The sequence below is a fragment of the Nannobrachium achirus genome (assembly GCF_963921795.1).
Source record: "Nannobrachium achirus genome assembly, chromosome: 13".
In the NCBI taxonomy this organism is placed as follows: Eukaryota; Metazoa; Chordata; class Actinopteri; order Myctophiformes; family Myctophidae; genus Nannobrachium; species Nannobrachium achirus.
The window spans coordinates 43,441,796-43,459,414 of NC_137833.1; the positions used below are offsets into that span (position 1 = coordinate 43,441,796).

The window sequence follows — 17,619 nt, forward strand, 5'->3', positions numbered from 1 at the left end:
AAAGTGGTGTTTGGCTGTTGGTGGCCTTTCCTGTTGGCAGGCATTCTCCTTTGCAGGTTTTTAGTTTTGGCCTCCCGTGCTCGCCCAACGCCGTACTTTGGCAGATGTATTGGAGGAAGCCTTGCATACTCCTGCAAGAAAGTGTGAGATGGGAATAAGCAAACTAAAGTTAAATAGTCACATAAATACAGTACAGAGAGAACAATGTAGTGCCTCAAAGAAATTCCAGGTAAAAACAACGAACCTAGGTTTGTTGTTTTGTCATCTATTTATACAACATGCTATCATATCTAATAAAACATTCTTAAACATTTGTGGTCAACAAAAATGTACTATGTATTAAAATAACAAACCCATGAGAACCATGAGAACAAGTGACAAGTGAGATGTATGTACATACTTCCACCACTCCATCATGGGTCCTCGCTCCTTCTTGGTGACGGTAACCTTCTTCTTGGTGGTGACCTGCACTGGGGAAGGCGAAAGAGAGGAGTCAGTTTGAATCGTCGGTCAAACACGGAAACCAACTCACCTGTGGCTGTTGGGATGCTTCTCCCGGTGAGGCATCCTTCACTGGCAGTCTGGCACCCTCCCCATGTCCCCAGTATCACCCAGGGATTCTGGGGGTCGTCGACCACGGTGCACGTCCAGTTTTCTTGAGTGTCCTGTGTAAGGAAATGTAGATTTCTAACTTGAGCTAATTTCCTTCAATAAATGAAACTGCAGGAAATTGAAGAATCACAGCAGTCACATTATTATTATACTCATTGATTAATTGATGCTGATTGATATTTTGATTTGTTGTTTGTTTAATAATAAAACTATTTTGTCAAAATTACACCGTAGCCGAAATATATCACAAAGTATTAGTATTGTGACCAACAAGTTTCAAATAATAAGTTTGAGTGAATTCAATAAGTGAATGAGAAATAATCTAATAAGTGGAAGATACTGTACCATCAAATATGGTACCTATTACACCACTACAATTACTTGACAGACAGCTTTACTAGTTGCTCTGCAGATTTAAATTATAATTAAAAAACATACCCAATTAAGGCCTATATTATACTTTGGCTATTCAAAAATAGCTGATCTACAAGCTCACAGCGCCTTGCATTGTGATGTTGTGAGCTTGATTACAGGACTTTTACTTGTAATAAGTATAATTGTACCTCCACATTATGGTATTACTACTTTTACTCCAGTAAAGAATCAGAGTACTTCTTCCACTACTGCACTACAGAAATTATAATCCATGTGCTTTAGCTATACATGTACTGTACAGGACCCTCTGGGTCGTACAGGTGCAAATGTACCCCTATGGGTGGAGTTCAATTAAGATTCAGGGTTTTAATGTGTAGTCTGGCAAGTTCACTGAACTTGGTTTATTTACTGCCATCACCACAACTATATACAACAATAATTACTATAAATAATGACATTAATAAACAATAATACAATGAAAACAATATTAATCACTGGTAATAAGACAACAAAGAATGCATAATACAATACAACAATCAAATGTAATTATATACAGTATATACAAGTGTTTCAGTCAATTATTTGCTAATTCCGCCTGCTACTGCGGCTGGTCAGCCATTTCCACAGTGATCCATACAATCTCTGACCTGGTTGGCTGGAGTGTCGGGAGAAGAGCCAGGCCTGAGGCTGTAGATTGGCTATCTGTCCTGTCCTGTTCCTGGGAGGTTTGGACAGTGCTGGTGTGTCGTCCAGGTGAAGAGGTGACTTCATTCTGTCCTGGCTCACCTCCCAGATGTTACTCATCCACTTCTGTTTCTCTTTCACACTGGAGGCTTTAAGTAGAGTCTTGTGAAAGGGTGGAGTCCTTCCTGATCCTGCCCACAGAATGAACGTACCGGGGTCCCCTTCATTGTGCTCAGTCACCCATAAGTCACCAGTCAGTACTTTATTGCTGTACTGGTATCTGGTTCTGTCAGTGGAGTCTTTGATCTCCTTGCAGAAGATCAGTGACCTCTCAAAGAGGAACAGGTGGCGGTAGTGACTATTCCGCTTGAGAGACTTGCGGACGTTATGGAGGACAGAGTTGGGGTTCCACACCTGAAAACGGTCATGAAGCATCAAGTCCCCCTGGACATCCACATCATCACAACCCTCCAGCAAGGCGATGGTCATGGCATCATTTGCTTTCTTGAGAAAGCGCAACATCACCTCCAGGCCAGCCTTAATGTCTCCTCCCTCTCCCTCATCACAGCAACACAGTAGGTCCTTTAGGAGGAGCTGGTACTTGGTGAGCCTCTGTACTGGCTTGATGAGGAAGGTGTCAATAGAACTGGCCCGGCCCAGACCATGTTTCTGCTGGATGAGGTCAAAGTAGCTTCCAGCGTGTTCCCGAATAAGTTCACTGGAGTGAGGTTTGTTCATGAAGTAACTCACATACATGTTGAACTTGTCAGCCCAGGTCACAAAGCACTGTCCCACATCTTCCGGTAGCTGACAGTTGACCAACTCCTCCATGAAAATGTTGCTGTGGAAGTAACAGATATCCTGGATGTTGCCAAAGACAACCTGTTCCTTGTTGAGGATGCCAACAGGTATGTCCTCCAGCACTCCACTGGTCATCTCCCAAAAGTATGTATCCAGGCACTCCTGCAGGTCTCGGGTGTAGGCTTTCTCAGTTTCTAACAGTTCAGCCATGATGCTGTTCCATTCCAAGACAGACAGAATCGCCAGAGTTCATAACATACTCCAACGCCTACTAATCTTTAGGATCATTTTACACTTGACTGCCCCTTTCTTCTCTGCAACCCAGTCAGTTAAATCTACAGTGCTAAAAGCCATAGGCGGCTGCCCACTCTCACCTGGTCTGCAGTGCGGTTGTAGGCTACAGCTTTTGCTGGGTGGAGGTCAGCTCAGTGAGACGTTTTCTTTTTGTCTCCTCCAGTTGGTCTCCTCTAGCCTGTGGTGTGAACAGAAAACCAGGACATTTACTCATTTTAGTTACCAATGAAAGTCTGAGCCTGATCTACATTTTGGACTGTAAGGTAGTGCAGACAATAAAGTGGTTTTCAAAGTGTTCTCCGGGGACCCCCAGGAATCCTTGAAAGGGCTCCCCAGCTACATTAGTTGATATTAGCATCACAAACAGTTTAAATAGCTTTAACCCTAAATACATTGGCTGTTTGAAAATAACCGATCTACAAGCTCACACCACAACGTATTGTGAGCATAGATCTGCCGTTTTGAGAAAAGGTTATTTTTTTTAATAAATAAGTAAGTAAATGTATGGGGGTCCTTGGCAGAAATCTTTTCAGATGAGAGTTCGCAGCCAAATGCATACCAATTTGGAGGTCCTTGAAATGAAAAATACAATGTGCTGTTCCACTAAGCTTATACGTTGTTATGCATAATTGTAAACATTTATAACCAGTTATTTAAATGAGTGCATTATAGACCTTTAAGTAAAGTGTTACCTCAGTTTCCTTCACAGCAGAGCCCTGGTGGTCTGCACACCATCAACAATACTAAGGGAATATTGGTATAATGAGTCATATAACAGTTTATATAATAGTCCTTACATACCAGGCTCCATCTCTAATGGATTCTTTTGGAGGGGATACAACCTTGCACAACAGTTGTTGTGGCTGGCATCTCCTTGGACGTCTGCTGGAGTGCTTTGGTTTCTTGTGGTGATTTCTGTAACATGTTAGTTTTATCAATGGATTGCTCTTGGTCTGATCCCTAATACCCTTTGAGCTGTCCGGCATGATGGTAGCACCTGCCAGAAGCTTGGGTCATTGGGTCATTAGCTTCTCCGCCACTACACGGCGGCAATCCATCGGAGAAGTCCCAATTTAGTCGTTGTCAATTCCCAACTGTCCCCAAGTGTCCTTTCAGTCCTTGTTGCTGCACTAACACCTCCACAGCTGGGGATGTATAAACTACTGTGTGCATCCTCCCATATACACTTGCCAGTAGCTTCTGCAGTGCAGCAAAAAGAACGGTCACTTGATCCAGCCAGCTTTCCACCCCAATTTTAAGTTGCTCTGGGTTAAGAGCGTCTGCTAAATGCTCAATTGTAAATTGTCTAAACACGGCCAATTGTGTTTAGATTGATGGTGCGCCAGGCCAAGCTGGAGGCATCGCAGTTACTGCTGCGGTGGTGGGAAGAGTGCTTTTATCTCTACCACACCCAGGTGCTCCATAGACAGACAGACAGGCTCAGGTGCAAGACGCTACCTAAAGCCTGGCCCCGCAAGACGCCAAGGCCAGTCACCATCACAGGGTTGAAGGGCGGCTCGAGCAAGCCCGCCAGGCCAACAGAGTGGTGATGACACATACTGCACGCAGGACAGACTCCCCAAAGGGAGAGGATGAAGCCACGTCAGTAGAAACCTGTGAAAATACATTAGATAGACAGACACTTTTTTTTGGTTAGTTTTAGTTTTGTGTTTTTTTAGTTTTAGTTTTGTACAACAACAACTAGTATACATATATTTCTAATACCTACAATTATTACTTGGAAGTTAAAAATCTAAACCCTATAAAGTGGTGAAATTCAGTGCTATAAAAATGATAATGAGATCTTAAACAATTATTTCTAATACCAAGTAGGCCTAGTCAGCCAACACAAAACATATTGTTAATATGACCATTACTACTTCATGTAAAACAAAACTATATAAGGTAACAGAAAACAGTAAATGTTCTTACCTCAGCTCAGGTTACACAAATAGCCTAGTGTTTTCTTGCAGCCACAGTACAGCCCATCTATGCCAACAGTCGTTCCCTTTCTGGATGCAAGTCCACACGCACCAGGAGCGATCAGGAGGGAGGCTCGACTGACCAACTTCAACTGGGGGGGACCTCCACCTCAAGTCCAGGGAAACTCCAGCACAGTCCACAACAAACAGACAGATTTTTGTTGATTTTTTCCCCTTATCTTCACAAAAACTATTTCTAATATATATGACAATTACTACTTCATGTTAAACTTTAAAAACCATATAAGGTAACATAAAAAAGTAAATGTTCTTACCTCAGCTAAGGTTACACAAATAGCCTGTGTTAGTCGTTCCCCTTCCTGGAAGCGCGTCCACACGCAACAGTAGCGATCAGGAGATAGGCTCGACTGACCAACTTTGACTGGGGGGACCCGACCTCCAGTCCGGGGAACCTCCTGTGTGGTACACGACTGACAAGACAGACAGATGCATTTATGTATGTGGTTTCTTACCCGTTCGCCACACACCGACCTCTGACCCTACATGGACATCAAGGAGGAAACTCCAGCAAGCCTCAACTCCACTAACCCGGTCTCAGCAGCTCCCGCTATCCAGACTCGGCTCCCCGCCGAGTCCTACACTCTTCAAAGACTTTGTATTTAAGCTCTGCCTTCACCCACATCCTGAGGGATCTTTCCCACAAACTAGCTGCATATTAAGAAATAGGATCTCCCTGGCGAGCCCAGAGCTGTCACCGGCTGGGTCTGCGTACGCAGCTGGTCAGCCATTTCCACAGCATCGGACGTGGACCTGGACGGCTGGACTGCAGCGAGGCCTGAGGCTGCAGGTGAAGAGGCTCCTTCAGGGGTGTCATTCTCTCCTGGATGTTCTTAACCCACTCCTGTTTGGCCTTCAAGCTGGATGCCGTAAGTACAGTATGGTTGTGAGAGGCGGGGGTCCTTCCTGCCCACAGAGCAAACTTACAGGGGTCCCCTCGAATGTGCTCTGTCACCCCCAACTCGGATGTCAGTACTTTATTCACATACCTGTACTTAGTTCTGCCAGCTGAGTCCCTGATCTCCTTGCTGAAGACCAGCGAGTTCTGGAACAGGAACACGTGGTGGTTGCGAACCTTCCGGATTAGAGTCTTGGGGTTCCACACCTGGAAACTGCCATGAACAATCAAGTCCCCCTGGACATCCATGTTGTCATCAAAACCGTCCAACATGGCGATGTTCATGGCATCATTCGCCTTCTTAGGCACACTCAGCATCAACTCAAGAGCATCCGCAAGCTCTCCTCCCTCTCCATCCTCACAGCAAGACAGCAAGTCCTTGAGCAGTAGCTGGTACTTGGTGATTCTCTGCACAGGCTTGATGAGGTAGGAGTCGATGGAACTAGCGAAGCCCAGGCCATGTTTCTGCCGGATGTCATCAAAGAAGGTTCCAGCGTGTTCCAGTAAGAGTTGACTGGAGTCAACTTTGTTCTTACAGTAGTTCACATACATGTGGAACCCATCAGCCCAGGTAGCAAAGCAGTGTCCCACATCCTCTGGTAGCGCACAGTTGGTCAACTCACTCAGGAAAATATTGCTATGAAAGTCATATATCTCCTGGATGTTACCAAAGATGATGTGTTGCTTGTTGCGGATGCCTGCAGGTACCTCCTCCTCAAGCCCACTGGCCATCTCCCACCAGTATGTCTCCAGACCACGCAGATCTCTCACGTAGGCCTTCTCTGACTGCAACAACTCGGCCATGATGAACTTCATCTTCCGGGCTGCCTTCCCCTTCCTCTCGTTGACCTCCATGTTGCAGTTGCGGTTGCGCAGCTCGACTTTCTGGTCGTCTGTCAGAAGAGGCTGGCATGGATGTTGTTCATGGAGCCTTGAGTAGGCGGCGACTGCGTCCTGTGGCTGGGTGTTCTTCATTGTCAAGTACTTCTTCAAAGTGCTTCTTCAAACCACAACAGTGTACTCAAACCAAAATATGGTTGAAAATGACCCACAACTGTTGCAAACAGGCCTCTGTGTAAATTAACGACAAACAAGCCCCTGTGTGTGTGTGTGTGTGTGTGTGTGTGTGTGTGTGTGTGTGTGTCGTTAACAAGAGCAAACTTACTTACCTGAGTTCAGTTGGTCAAGCTGAAGACTAGGGATCCAAAAAGAAGTGTTATCAAATGTTTGAAAATATCAAATTAAAAGTTGAAATGACCGGTGAAACAACAGCAACAGATGGACGACAGGCGTCGATGTAAACAAGCAGTCAGCAGTAGTTCGTCAGTAACGTCTCTGGTGGAGCCGCTAAGATGCACGTCTGTTCTCAATGAAGTCCAGATGAGCACTGACGTTCTAACGTTATCATCCGAAGAACACCTGTTTGAAACAGGAAGGATGCTCGAGCGCTGTCCCTATTGGTCCGCTGCCGAGCGCAGCGGACCAATAGGAACGCTGCGCGACGCTGAGGCATTTTCATTTGTAAACAACTCATCCTCGCGAGAAAGCCTGGTATCGCGAGGTTATATCCAAACGTGCAAGAGCGTACTTATTATTATTGTTATTATTTGTTCACAAAATGTCCTAGTAGATCTATACTATTTTCCAAAAACGTAACAATTATAATTAATAATTAATAATGTATTTTTGTAGGATTCTGCGCCAATCATTTGCTTCTTCCAGAGTAGTGACCACCGGTCAACAGTAGAGGGCGCTAGAAGCTTGAATGGTGAATGCTTTGTATAAGGTATTTTCCCCCCTTCATAACAACAGGTAGGTCGCGAATAACTTTTGGCGGATAAGTTTGATAATATATAGGAATGGTCCTAGAATATTGGGCTTCTAGTCAGAAATGCATAAAAATGCATTATGTTGAGATGGTTATGTTAGTTTTATTAGGGTTAAGAGAGGATTTGTTTAAGCCAGGTCTTGTGTACTATGGGAAAAGAGCACCTTATGTCCACAGAACAGTCAGTCAGCCTCTGTGACTGGACTCGCAATGGACATAAGGTTGCCTACTGGAAAATAACCATGAATGTAAGCAATCTATGACTTTCTGAAGAAACTTTCAGTGAATTAATTGAGTTTGGAAGTCGTTTTTGCGTGCCATGCACATATTACACACAATCACCACCATCAAGAACAGGGACGTGTGTGTTTAGTAGCCTAGTGTTTGTGTCGCATCATGTTTCCATCATGTGTAGGCTACATCACCTGACAACATTTTTAGGTAAAAACACGTAGGACTGCAATGTTTTTTTATGCACGTGTATTTATCACTGTGCGAGGAAGTTGAATTTATTGTTATTTGTTCACCTCTCTCTCTCATCTGCAGTGCTGCAGAGTATTTTAGATGTATACTAGACATCTGTTGGATCAAACAAGATCAACAGCAGTAAGCTGGTCTTCAAAAGGAGGTAGACTATTATTTACTGTATAGTGTAGCCTATAGAAACCCTTTTACTGTTTTCCTTGGAGTAGCCTAATTCTAATTTAAGGATTTCTCCTACACATTTGGAAGCAGGACAAGCAGAACAAAAAATTACATCACATTTCAAATGGCTATAGTGGATTCACAACACAGCATATATGCAGCCATCATTCACATTCTTATATAGAGGCGACACAGGCTGATCTGATGACCTCTCTCTTTTGTACACACATACCCTCTCTAATTCTTGTTCTCAGGCAGAAACCTTGTATTCAACGTGCTATGTTTTCATAAATGAATGCCCTACTTCAGTGGTTCTCAATCTTTTTTGGCTGGAGTAATCCCTTATACTGATTTCTGAAGCCATGTACCCCCTTCCCCTGACTACTGCAAAATTGACATCAAAAGTCCAGTTCCGATGCCAATATGTTCAAAATAAAACAGCATAATGGCAAATAAATACTGCTTTCTATTAAATAACTGTTACTACTAGTAAAGGTATTGATGTTATTTGGTTTAGAAATGTACAGATGAGCAGGTTCACACAAACTCTGTCAATGTTTTATCATTAACCATAATAGTAAAGTACTAATTCCCATTTTCTAGTTTTTCTGACGTACTCCCTGCGGGGGTCCAACCTATGTTCCCCAGGTTCTATGTTCCCCAGGTTCTATGTTCCCCACCTAACAGCATTAGTTTAGTGAGGTTAGGGTTAGGTGGTAAGAAAGTGGGGAACATAGAACCTGGGGAACATAGAACCTGGGGAACATAGGTACGGTCCCGCCCTGCGTACCCCTAGGGGTACACGTACCCCCATTTGAGAAACACTGCCCTACTTCATCATACAAGTGTTGCACAAAAGTAGTGAAAATAGCCTATCTACAAACTCACAATAAGGCACATTGTGAGCTTGTAGATAGGCTACTTTCTCTGTATTTTATATATATTTTTAAAGGTAATCAACAGACTGATTGCTCACTGCATTGTTCCCTGTCTCCCCCCACAGCCTTCCAGGGATGCACAGCGGCTGATGACAAGACTGCAGCAGTGGAGGGTTTTCTGCACTACCTGTATGGTGCCATGGTCCGTGATGCCATCTGGCAGTATACTAGCAAGGACCAGTTGCAAGATGTCCAGATGCCTATCGAACGCAGCATTATGAACCACATCTTCAAACTGGCCTTTTACCCCAACCAGGATGGGGATATTCTCAGAGGTAAGTCTAGACCAGCAGTGCCATGCTGATTCAGTCTGTCTCAATTAACAGTGATTCAGTTCCCTCTGCAACTCTTCCTGGCAGAAATGTGTAAAGGTAGCCACTTAAACCCACTAGACCAGGGGTAGGCAACCTTAGGCACAACAATGGCACAGGGGAGGGTGATCACTGGCACACTGGCAGAAGTGTGAGAGAGAGGGTTTTTATTTTAAAATCACATGTTTTTTTTTATGTGGTCAATTAAATTAAGTCACATAATTTGCACAAATTACATCCTGCACATAATTCTACATTCACTAAAACCCTGAACTCTCGAGATAGATGGGTTATTGCTTGAGTCTATAATGATCATTATAACAATTTCCTGACACTCAAAATGTGTCTGAATTTTTGATGGCGTGTCATTAAACATGTTGACATGGCACACTGACTATCTAGAAAATAAAAACATGGCACTTCATTTCAAAAAGATTGCTGACCCCTGCTCTAGACTTCCCTACATGGGCCGCTTTCTTCCATCTACACCAACTTTCTTTGCCTAAAATAGCACATATAAGTTCTCAACTTGTTGCATTGCAGCTCACTGTGAGCTTGTAGATCTGCCATTTTTAGTAATGTTCCCCCCAGAATAGGTGTGTTCAAGTGGTTTAGGCCATGGCTACACAGAGCTGGATATTTCTGAAGCTAGACATTTTTTGTGCTGTTGGGGCTGCAGCCACATTAAGCTGGATATTTCGGCCGCAAAGCTGGATATTCTCTGGATCTGTGTAGACACGGTACCCGGATATCTCTTAAGACTTAACTGTGTGTGTGCTTGTCACCCAGTGGAGGTCTGGGGACTCAGATTATTTTAGACCTAGATATCTTTCTCGTGTGGACCTAGATATTTTTCTATCTGGATATCTGAAAAACCGGGATATATGAAAAATCCAGCTCCGTATAGCCATGGCCTAAATAGCAGGAGCTGTGTCCTGCATTATGTGCGAGAAAAAAAAATATTTTCAATACAGCTGCTTTTCTGTTTGAATGAATGGCTGTCAAGGGTTAGATATTAAAAATAGGATCTAAGAGTTGCACATTTACACATTTTATAGCTACACCTCTTTTAAGTTGAAATGTGAGAAAGATATTTTTTCCACGTTCATTAGAGGTATTGCCATTCTTTATTTTTGCATTAAATGTGTACTGATAATTCGATATATTATCACTGTAATAACTATTGAGTTTATTATATTATATTGTTGCTGTCGGGTGGAAGCATTTTAACTCCAGAATACTTACTTTTTAGGAAAGGAAAGAACCTGTGTTACAATGGATCCGGTGTACTTATTATTTAGTGTAGCGATGTTTTAAACTTGGAGATGTCAGTTAACAAGTATGCATGTCTTTTTTTAATGTCTTCAGACACACATGGAAAACCCCAGTGGTGACAGAGGAGAAGATCATCCATACTGTACGCCCCCAGAGAGCACACAGCCCTACAGATGATATGTCCCACTCCCAGAGACCTTACTAATTTCCTTCACAGGTCTTACCACGTACAGTACACTAATTAACCATTAAAACTGGTAAAGCATCTATGGGTGGAAACCTCATGTCCAAAACTTTTCAGGATTATAATTCTAAAGTAGCAGATCTAAAAGCTTGCAATCTGCTAATTTTATGGAAAACAAAACATAATATGGAGGTAAGGTTTCTGCCTAACAACGATACATAGCAACATAGGTTTTTTCTGAAAACCGTTTTATTAGGCTTTTGTAGAATCAACCTCACGTCTTAATAGAGTACTGACGTCACTGGTTCATCTCCTGGGTCACGGAAGTTCATTTTCTATGAGAATAACATTGGGTCATCTTAGAATCGTCTCATATAAGAATTGTGGTCCCATCGTTATTGTCAGGGAGGTGGCCCCACAAAACACCCACCAAACTGTGAAAAGATGATGACTCATCACTAAACCATCGTTTTGTGGGGCCATTTGTAGCCCAAGGAATGTTTTTTTTTGTGCAAAACAAAGGCTTGCAATGGATTCAGAATCATGACAAACCTCTAGTTAGAACCCTCACATCCTACTTAAAGCAGATTTTTTTTCTGGGTATTTTCCTCCTGTATAGAAAGTCGATAGGAGCCCAACTTGATTTGGCCACTGTGGTGACCCCAAAGGTTGCAAACTCGGGCGCCCTAGCTAAATCATGAGCATGTACTACTGGGCTACATCTGTGCAAAATTGGGCACTTTTAGACTGATTTGCAGGAAATGTATATTTTCTCCCCTTAAGGCCCCCGACTATCTCAGGTTCTGTTCCATTTAGTGGTTCTCAAACATTTTAATTTCAAGGACCCCCATAACTCTTGAGTGTACCAATGGAACCAATTGTACCTGAGTTACACACCCGTAAGGGTAAGGGCCATATTTGAAACCTCCTAAAGGAACCATTAGTGTCCCTGAACTGAAGCCCTTTTCTTTCCAATATGGCTGCTGTGCATAGAGAATATTGTATTGTGCTTAAACAGCTGTTGCCTTGCGTGTTGATGGTTTGGAGAGAGACTGTCGTTTAAGCACACTTTCACTCTGCAAAGGTTTTTCCATTAGATTTTCTGTAGTACTTTCTTTCTATTTTTATCAACATTATTACATCATTTGGTTATCACATTTTAGTCCATGTCAGACATTTGTGGTGTCATTCTGTTGGGTTTTATATTCAGTCCATTTCTCCCTTTTCTCAAGGAACAGTTCTTCTTGTATCCTGAGTTTGTGTGTAAATCTCTCCATCACATATATTTCCTCCACAATGCACAGCCACTGCTCACAAGTTGGAGGGTCACTTTTATACCACAATCTTGTTGCTTTTTTGCTGGCTACCAGCAGCACTTTGGAAGGAAGTGTATCTGACTGTAGAACTATATCTTTACAGTATTAGCCCATATACATTTATACCAATACACACACATTATGAATGTCATGTCAATGTATATGGAACTGGAACTTTAACTTTACATTACAGGGTAAAAAAAGGTAAAAAAATCACACCTTGTGAACTGAGTGGTGGTCAAATAAAAAGAGTCAAATACATGTATTGCAAGGTTGTTGGGGGGGGTGTGCGCGTGCGACCCGTGCGTGCATGTGTGTGTGTGTGTGTGTGTGTGTGTGTGTGTGTGTGTGCCCTCCTTTAACGTGTGTGTGTGTTTGTGGTCTGTTTGTCCCTCTCCTGGTCAGGAGAGGTATGGCAGGCGAGTGAGGCGACAGACATACACGGCCAGTAACATCGTGAAAGCGAATCACAGGAGTGGTGTGACCACCACTCAAAAATAATCAGTATTATCCCCTGGTCTACATGGGGTTACTATAGCCCCTATGGAATCCTCAAGACTGAAATCAGTCCCCAGGACTGAGAACTTTAACCCCTGTACTATACAGCAAGGGGCAACTGTTGACTTCAGTCAAGACACGTGCATGATGAATTTAAGGTCCAGAGCTGTTGCATCATTTTGGATATGTCAATCCATTTATTTAACATATTACCTCTATGGAGGGCACACATTCTTAGGAGATACATCAAAGAGAGCATGTTGTAACAAACTCTTACCTTTGTCTCCTGCTGTGATTTAAAATAAAAAGTTGAACCGTTTCATAAACAAAGAATGTGTCAAGATGATTAGAGTGTAATAATGACAGCATACTTTCTGTACAAAACATGACTATACTGTTGAAATGCATTTAAAACAAAAGAGGAAAGCATTACTTACATTACTGTAAAATAAAGGGTGACTGGTTGTCTAAGACTAAGACCCATCTCGCAGTGGTGTCCGATAAGAACTTAACAAAAATATCTAAACCTTGTAGTGAAGTAAATAGGCTACTAATATTCTACTAAGTACCGGTATTCAAAAGTACAAATTACAAAGTACATTATCTTTTAAGACCAATGCATACCAAAACATTTAAAGAATCAAACTATATAAATAGTACATTTTCAGTCCCTTCCTAGAACTGTAAAAGTAAAACATTTCAGTTTAAATAGTGGAGTGAAAGAAGAGTGCAGGCAAAAAAAAATAATAATACTTGAGTACACAAGTAAGCATCCTTGGTTACTGTTCATCAATGCCAGTGTGGCTCAAAACAAAAGTATCGAAGTCCCGAGGTAGTTGGAGATTCTGGAGAGGCTGAGCGATGATTGAAGGAAGGCGCTTGGCAGACGACCTTCATCGTTGGCAGGGTCAAGGTCTCTTGGTGGCGAATGCGATGCAGGCAGAAGGTGGTCTCTGTGCCTGGAGAAGAAACACAGGTGTTAGTATCAATGTCCAGCCCTGTCTACACTACAATACATACATATCTTGCTAATTAAAAAAAACACATGAATAAAGCATACATAGAGTAAGTTATGTCTCGCCACAACTAAGATAGTTACATACTACGTATTCAAACAAAATAATTATTCATTTTATAACTACAACTCAACATTTAAGCTATTGTATACTTATTACATTATTATTTATTTTAATTTGATCAAGATGTGCAGATACAATACATAACAATAATACTTATGGCTATCACATCATGTTTTTTCTGGTGCCTGTATACTTCGGTAAGCTCTCTCCTTAATGAAATAAAAACAGAAAAAAATATCAAGGATAATATTTAATTTTGAATTGTAGTTATAAAATGAATAACAAATTAGACTATTTGGTGGTTTACACATTGTTGGAATACACCATTTGAGTACAATGTAACTATTAACTATGTTACTTATAGTGAACCCACATATCGTCACTGTCAAGCAGAAACCTCGTATCTCGAAGTTTAAAATGTGTTCATTTTTTCGCAAAGTAAAGCCCTACTTCATCATACAAGGCCGTCGCACAAAAGTAGTGAAAACAGTGAACTGTGAACAACAGTGAACTGTGAACAACGCCTCACACCGTGAGGCTGTGTGCTTGTAGATCTGCTATTTTCACTAGTTTAGTTCATTTTTAAAACGATAAATACAAAACAAAAGGTCTTGGACATACTGTACAAGGTTTCCACTCGACAACGATATGCACATGGAGGTTGGTGGTGGTAAATGTAGGCTACACACATATACCATATCACTGGTCAATCAGTTCACTTCAACAGACAACACCATTTTTGTGCGGTACTAACCGCTCCTATGTCTGGCTTTGTGTGGATGAATGAGTGTCCGTATTGAGTGTCCTGATGAGCACGGGGCAAGCTTTCGGGAAAAATAGAAATTATGCATGCTCACAACGCGTCACGTTGGGAACTTGTAGATTGGCTAATTTTGATGAAGAGATTTAATGCAGAGGGGGGAAAAAAAGAGATCTGGACCTGTAATAAATGTGTACTTACCAGAAAGTGGTGTTTGGCTGTTGGTGGCCTTTCCTGTTGGCAGGCATTCTCCTTTGCAGGTTTTTAGTTTTGGCCTCCCGTGCTCGCCCAACGCCGTACTTTGGCAGATGTATTGGAGGAAGCCTTGCATACTCCTGCAAGAAAGTGTGAGATGGGAATAAGCAAACTAAAGTTAAATAGTCACATAAATACAGTACAGAGAGAACAATGTAGTGCCTCAAAGAAATTCCAGGTAAAAACAACGAACCTAGGTTTGTTGTTTTGTCATCTATTTATACAACATGCTATCATATCTAATAAAACATTCTTAAACATTTGTGGTCAACAAAAATGTACTATGTATTAAAATAACAAACCCATGAGAACCATGAGAACAAGTGACAAGTGAGATGTATGTACATACTTCCACCACTCCATCATGGGTCCTCGCTCCTTCTTGGTGACGGTAACCTTCTTCTTGGTGGTGACCTGCACTGGGGAAGGCGAAAGAGAGGAGTCAGTTTGAATCGTCGGTCAAACACGGAAACCAACTCACCTGTGGCTGTTGGGATGCTTCTCCCGGTGAGGCATCCTTCACTGGCAGTCTGGCACCCTCCCCATGTCCCCAGTATCACCCAGGGATTCTGGGGGTCGTCGACCACGGTGCACGTCCAGTTTTCTTGAGTGTCCTGTGTAAGGAAATGTAGATTTCTAACTTGAGCTAATTTCCTTCAATAAATGAAACTGCAGGAAATTGAAGAATCACAGCAGTCACATTATTATTATACTCATTGATTAATTGATGCTGATTGATATTTTGATTTGTTGTTTGTTTAATAATAAAACTATTTTGTCAAAATTACACCGTAGCCGAAATATATCACAAAGTATTAGTATTGTGACCAACAAGTTTCAAATAATAAGTTTGAGTGAATTCAATAAGTGAATGAGAAATAATCTAATAAGTGGAAGATACTGTACCATCAAATATGGTACCTATTACACCACTACAATTACTTGACAGACAGCTTTACTAGTTGCTCTGCAGATTTAAATTATAATTAAAAAACATACCCAATTAAGGCCTATATTATACTTTGGCTATTCAAAAATAGCTGATCTACAAGCTCACAGCGCCTTGCATTGTGATGTTGTGAGCTTGATTACAGGACTTTTACTTGTAATAAGTATAATTGTACCTCCACATTATGGTATTACTACTTTTACTCCAGTAAAGAATCAGAGTACTTCTTCCACTACTGCACTACAGAAATTATAATCCATGTGCTTTAGCTATACATGTACTGTACAGGACCCTCTGGGTCGTACAGGTGCAAATGTACCCCTATGGGTGGAGTTCAATTAAGATTCAGGGTTTTAATGTGTAGTCTGGCAAGTTCACTGAACTTGGTTTATTTACTGCCATCACCACAACTATATACAACAATAATTACTATAAATAATGACATTAATAAACAATAATACAATGAAAACAATATTAATCACTGGTAATAAGACAACAAAGAATGCATAATACAATACAACAATCAAATGTAATTATATACAGTATATACAAGTGTTTCAGTCAATTATTTGCTAATTCCGCCTGCTACTGCGGCTGGTCAGCCATTTCCACAGTGATCCATACAATCTCTGACCTGGTTGGCTGGAGTGTCGGGAGAAGAGCCAGGCCTGAGGCTGTAGATTGGCTATCTGTCCTGTCCTGTTCCTGGGAGGTTTGGACAGTGCTGGTGTGTCGTCCAGGTGAAGAGGTGACTTCATTCTGTCCTGGCTCACCTCCCAGATGTTACTCATCCACTTCTGTTTCTCTTTCACACTGGAGGCTTTAAGTAGAGTCTTGTGAAAGGGTGGAGTCCTTCCTGATCCTGCCCACAGAATGAACGTACCGGGGTCCCCTTCATTGTGCTCAGTCACCCATAAGTCACCAGTCAGTACTTTATTGCTGTACTGGTATCTGGTTCTGTCAGTGGAGTCTTTGATCTCCTTGCAGAAGATCAGTGACCTCTCAAAGAGGAACAGGTGGCGGTAGTGACTATTCCGCTTGAGAGACTTGCGGACGTTATGGAGGACAGAGTTGGGGTTCCACACCTGAAAACGGCCATGAAGCATCAAGTCCCCCTGGACATCCACATCATCACAACCCTCCAGCAAGGCGATGGTCATGGCATCATTTGCTTTCTTGAGAAAGCGCAACATCACCTCCAGGCCAGCCTTAATGTCTCCTCCCTCTCCCTCATCACAGCAACACAGTAGGTCCTTTAGGAGGAGCTGGTACTTGGTGAGCCTCTGTACTGGCTTGATGAGGAAGGTGTCGATAGAACTGGCCCGGCCCAGACCATGTTTCTGCTGGATGAGGTCAAAGTAGCTTCCAGCGTGTTCCCGAATAAGTTCACTGGAGTGAGGTTTGTTCATGAAGTAACTCACATACATGTTGAACTTGTCAGCCCAGGTCACAAAGCACTGTCCCACATCTTCCGGTAGCTGACAGTTGACCAACTCCTCCATGAAAATGTTGCTGTGGAAGTAACAGATATCCTGGATGTTGCCAAAGACAACCTGTTCCTTGTTGAGGATGCCAACAGGTATGTCCTCCAGCACTCCACTGGTCATCTCCCAAAAGTATGTATCCAGGCACTCCTGCAGGTCTCGGGTGTAGGCTTTCTCAGTTTCTAACAGTTCAGCCATGATGCTGTTCCATTCCAAGACAGACAGAATCGCCAGAGTTCATAACATACTCCAACGCCTACTAATCTTTAGGATCATTTTACACTTGACTGCCCCTTTCTTCTCTGCAACCCAGTCAGTTAAATCTACAGTGCTAAAAGCCATAGGCGGCTGCCCACTCTCACCTGGTCTGCAGTGCGGTTGTAGGCTACAGCTTTTGCTGGGTGGAGGTCAGCTCAGTGAGACGTTTTCTTTT

The 17,619-nt window shown here is 42.3% G+C and overlaps 1 protein-coding gene and 1 long non-coding RNA gene across 2 annotated transcripts in view; both read left to right on the forward strand.

Annotated features, from left to right (window-relative positions):
* The window catches only part of fbxo9 (F-box protein 9), a 446,168-nt gene that overhangs the window by 172,995 nt on the left and 255,554 nt on the right, over nucleotides 1-17,619 (forward strand). The gene's annotated exons all lie outside the window — the stretch shown is intronic.
* LOC308297040 lies at nucleotides 7,693-11,410 on the forward strand. The gene is made up of 3 exons (XR_013962656.1): nucleotides 7,693-7,740; nucleotides 9,141-9,350; nucleotides 10,755-11,410. It is a non-coding gene; the product is annotated as an uncharacterized lncRNA (long non-coding RNA).